The following is a 5,395-nucleotide window of genomic DNA, read 5'->3' on the forward strand; positions in this document are numbered from 1 at the left end:
AAAATTCAAAAAAAAAACGACGCAGCCAACAAGAGGGCGGGATGGGGCCATGGCTCCCCCATGATGTAAAAAGTTCTCAAACTAACCCAATAGTACTGTGTGGATTTAATGAATTTAATCTCTAAACTTTTATGTATAGCCCCATCCAATGCTTTACCTGTTTCATTGGCCTCCCTTTAACAAAATTCCTAGCTCTATCCGTGGGTACATCATAAATATTTCAGCATCCACCGTTTTCTGAGAATTTGTTGCAACTTTATTCAAACACAATAACCCCTACATGTACAATTATTGTGATCAAAGATTAAAAATAAACTAGAGAGTAACTCCTATAGCTAACAGTTACAACGAAATCTCTCAAAATTTCTTTCTCCGCTTTAATAACTTTGGAAGATGAAATTCTTCCAAGACTTCAATAAAGACATTGCAATTCGACGGGAACAATGACACACCGCCACTCATACAACTACACAGGTTTGATTACCAATAAAGGTTTAAGATAGACCCTTGATTTACCCATTGAAAAGAAGGAAAACCATGAACGATGAACAGACTTGAGCTAAAGATGACCCCCTAGAAGTGTAGGTTTTCAAGATCTTTACCATAATGCTAAACCCTAAACTCGCAATAGTCATATACTGATCCTCCTATTCATTTACTTCAACCATTTTCCAAGCACATCATATCACTTTTAAGGCAAATGATAGTTTTTTTGAATAATCAAGGACAGTAGGAGAGGCTCCTATTGACATATAAATATCACATTACCCAGTACAATCTATCCATCCTCATCATGCAAGCATGCCAGGGGTCCCTTACCAACAGGGGAGGGGGGCTCATAGCAGCTTCACATGGTGTCGGGGGTTGGGTGCGACATATGCCAATGGATGGCTTATCATGGTGGGAGCGAGTAGAACGTCGCCGGTGCCTGGAAGCGGGATGAGGCGTAGACACGAACGCCGGCGTACTTTACCCAGGTACGGGGCTCTCCTAGGAGATAACACCCCTAGTCCTGCTCTGCGGGGTCTCCGCATGATCACTAAGGTACAAGTGATACAAAGGTGCTCCTTGAGCTGTATGCTAGAGGTAGGAGAAGGCAAGGCCAGCTCTCTCCTGCTCTAGGGGAGTGGCTAGTTCTAATGGAGTGGGAACCCTTTGCATGGGTGCCCTGGGGGGGGGGTTTATATAGGCCTACCCCCCAGGGGCACAATGGTAATCTTGCTGGGCGCTGGGCCCGACAATCAGTGTCTTCGGCCTCCGGCTCCTCCGCTGACTACTGGGGCCCGCTGCCTGGTGGGCCCTGCCGACTGGTCTGGTACGGAGCCGACATGCCGCTCCCGCCGCTGGCGGGTCTGGTCGGTGGCTGCTCACTGTAGTCGTGCTGCTAATGACGCGGGCTTGGTCAGCTCAGTGTGGCTACAGTCCCGCCGCCTGGCGGGAGATCACTGTAGCCACACCCGGTCTCATCAGGTTAATGGCGCACTTGCTTCGAGGGAAGGGACGGCCGCCTGCTGGAGGCTGGCCTTCCCTAGGTACGACTAGTTCGGCATCCGCCGTCTTCCGAGGTGTCACTGCCCGATAGGGCCCGCAGCCTGCGGGCCGTACCGATAGTTCGTCGTGGGAAACAGGGCTCCGCCTGTCTGGAGTGACGTCAGGGGGAAATGGCAACACTGCCACGTCGTGCGGAGATCTCCGCCTGTACGGGGCACTGTGGCCACGCCAAGCCCAAGATTCGGGGGTGAGGGGCTTCACTGTAGCCACGCCCTATCTCATCCTCTTGATGGGGGCACAAACTCTGAGGGTGCCGAGCGGCCGCCCGCTCAACGCCGTCCTCTCTAGAGGCCGGCTGACTGGAGCCGGCCGCTCGTGGTGCCGCCTGCAGGTGGTTGGCCGTCCTCTGGTGGCCCGCCGTTGAGCTAGCCGGCCCCTGGAGGGCGGAGCATCAGCTTGGGACTCTGCGGGGCGAAGCCGGCCCAAAGTCTTGACAAGTTCAGGGACTCGGCTGAGGCTACCCATGGCCCATTACTCCGACACATGGAGTATGGGTCCCACACACCATCACAAGTTCTTATGAGATAGTTTGTCACAAAGTTTTCTTAAAACTCCACTTGGGAGGGTTTAACCCTATGCACTAAAAGGGACAAGTCTGGTTTTAGCCTCCTCTTCTAGGATGGAAGTGAGTGTGGGATCCCTCTGAAGATTTTGTCATTACGTTCTTTCCATATCCCCATTGTCGGATTACGGGTTCCACAAACCCTTGAAGGTTCGAACTCTGGGGTGCGTGCGGAATCTCAACCTACCCAGCCTGCCTACTGGAAGTCCTCCTAGGCCTAGCGCGTCGAGCTCAAGACAAAGAGACATAGCAGTTTATCCTGGTTCGGGCCACCTTGCGGTGTAATACCCTACTCCAGTGTTTTTGGTGGATTGCCTCAAAGGGATAAGGATGAACTAGTACAGTGGATGAACTGGCCTCAGGAGGTGAGGTGTTCTTGAGCTCAAGGGAGCTGGTGAGGTGGTCGGATGAGAATGGATCTCTTCCCCCCGATGTGAACTAGATGCCTCTCTATGGTGGTGGCTAAGTCCTATTTATAGGGGCCTTGATCCTCTTCCCAAACGTTGGCGGGAAGGGATCCCACAACAACCAGATTTGAAAGGGGACAAGTAGTACATCCTATCCTGACTATAGTGGTCTTCGCCTGCGAAAAGCCTCTGGTCGTGACGCTGTGGTGGGCTCGGTGATGACCTTTGTCCTGCCGTCCTGGCGGTCTTGGTCTTGTTGCACCAGAATGGAAACCTTTGACTGATTCCTCGGGACTCCGCGCCTGTGGCTTGCCTCCCTTGCACCAAAGAGGAAACTGGCGCTCTGCGCCCACTGGCGCCGGCCTGGCCTTGGTCGTCATGGCTCATGTCAGTTGAGCCTCGTGAGGTGCATCTTGCATAGAACTCTCCGCCCCTCGAGAGCCAGCCTGAGGAGGCCGATCCCTTAGGGGGTCTTGGTGTCGTATGCCTCGAGAGGCTTCGCCCCTCGCGAGGGTCTTGAGTCGTTGATGCTGAAGCTGGGTCGTACCAGGCCATCGATGGAGCCATGCAGTGGGCCGCAGGCAGGCAAGTCTGGATCCCCCCATATCCAGAACGCCGAGAATAGCCCCCGGGCCCAAGGCGCGCTCAGACTTGGCTTCCATGCGAAGCCAAAGGGCAAGTGTGGAGCGCCGCGGGCCCTAACCGCCCGCGGCCTTGATGATGCGTGGCGATTGATGGGACGTGGGCGTCTCCACTTCCCCATGCTGCCTCGGCAACTGTTTTCGTCTGACAAAAGGGTTGCCATCTGTTGCCGTGCTTTCATTGCATTCCCTTCGTCTTGCTCCAGATACCCTTCTCCCAACGCCGAAAGAACTCACTGGATCTGCCAATTCTCTTCTCCAATGGCTGCTGAGAAGACCAAGGCTCCAGCCCCGGCTGCCGGCCCCGCCTGGTATGAGCCGGTGCTGACCGCGCCCTCTGTCACCAAGGAGAAGCTCCAGACCGTACTTCTCCTGAAGGCGAGCGAGGACAACGAGTGGGGGGATAATGCACTCCAGGTCGCCGCCGCCACACCGAAACCCGCGAACAGTACCTTCTATGTTGGGGAACGTAGTAATTTCAAAAAAATTCCTACGCACACACAAGATCATGGAGATGGCATAGCAACAAGAGGGGAGAGTGTAGTCCACGTACCCTCGTAGACCGTAAGCGGAAGCGTTATGACAACGCGGTTGATGTAGTCGTACGTCTTCAGATTCGCCCGATCCAAGCACCGAACGTACGGCACCTCCGTGTTCATCACACGTTCAGCTCGATGACGTTCCCCGGGCTCCAATCCAGCAAAGCGTCGGGGATGAGTTCCGTCAGCACGACGGCATGGTGACGATGATGATGTTCTACCGGTGCAGGGCTTCGCCTAAACTCCGCGACGATATGACCGAGGTGGAATATGGTGGAGGGGGGCACCGCACACGGCTAAGGAACGATCCGTAGATCAACTTGTGTGTTCTAGGGGTGCCCCCTGTATATAAAGGGGGAGAGGAGGACGGGTCAGGCCAAGGGGAGAGGCGCGCCCTAGGGGGGCCAATCCTACTCCAAGTAGGTTTGGCCCCCCTTTTCCTATTAGGAGTAGGAGAGGGAAGGAAGAGAGGGGAGGGAAGAAGGAAAGGGGGGCCCGGCCCCCCTCCCAATTCGGATTGGGCTTGGGGGGGAGGCGCCCCCTCCTTTGCTCCTTCTCCCTCCTTTCCACTAAGGCCCAATAAGGCCCATATACTTACCGGGGGGTTCCGGTAACCTCCCGGAGCTTCGGTATAGTCCCAATCTCATCCGGAACCTTTCCGGTATCCAAATATATCCGTCCAATATATCAATCTTTATGTCTCGACCATTTCGAGACTCCTCGTCATGTCCGTGATCACATCCGGGACTCCGAACAAACTTCGGTACATCAAAAACTTATAAACTCATAATAAAATTGTCATCATAACGTTAAGCGTGCAGACCCTACGAGTTCGAGAACTATGTAGACATGACCTAGAACTGGTCTCGATCAATAACCAATAGTGGAACCTGGATGTTCATATTGGCTCCTACATATTCTATGAAGATCTTTATCGGTCAAACCGCATAACAACATACGTTGTTCCCTTTGTCATCGGTATGTTACTTGCCCGAGATTCGATCGTCGGTATCCAATACCTAGTTCAATCTCATTACCGGCAAGTATCTTTACTCGTTCCGTAATACTTCATCCCGTAACTAACTCATTAGTTACAATGCTTGCAAGGCTTAAGTGATGTGTATTACCGAGAGGGCCCAGAGATACCTCTCCAATAATCGGAGTGACAAAACCTAATCTCGAATTACGCCAACCCAACATGTACCTTCGGAGACACCTGTAGAGCACCTTTATAATCACCCAGTCACGTTGTGACGTTTGGTAGCACACAAAGTGTTCCTCCGGTAAACGGGAGTTGCATAATCTCATAGTCATAGGAACATGTATAAGTCATGAAGAAAGCAATAGCAACATACTAAACGATCAAGTGCTAAGCTAACGGAATGGGTCAAGTCAATCACATCATTCTCCTAATGATGTGATCCCGTTAATCAAATGACAACTCATGTCTATGGTTAGGAAACATAACCACCTTTAATTAACGAGCTAGTCAAGTAGAGGCATACTAGTGATACTCTGTTTGTCTATGTATTCACACATGTATTATGTTTCCGGTTAATACAATTCTAGCATGAATAATAAATATATATCATGAAATAAGGAAATAAATAATAACTTTATTATTGCCTCTAGGGCATATTTCCTTCAGTCTCCCACTTGCACTAGAGTCAATAATCTAGTTCACATCACCATGTG

Source organism: Triticum aestivum, chromosome 1B (genome assembly GCF_018294505.1).
Source record: "Triticum aestivum cultivar Chinese Spring chromosome 1B, IWGSC CS RefSeq v2.1, whole genome shotgun sequence".
In the NCBI taxonomy this organism is placed as follows: domain Eukaryota; kingdom Viridiplantae; phylum Streptophyta; class Magnoliopsida; order Poales; family Poaceae; genus Triticum; species Triticum aestivum.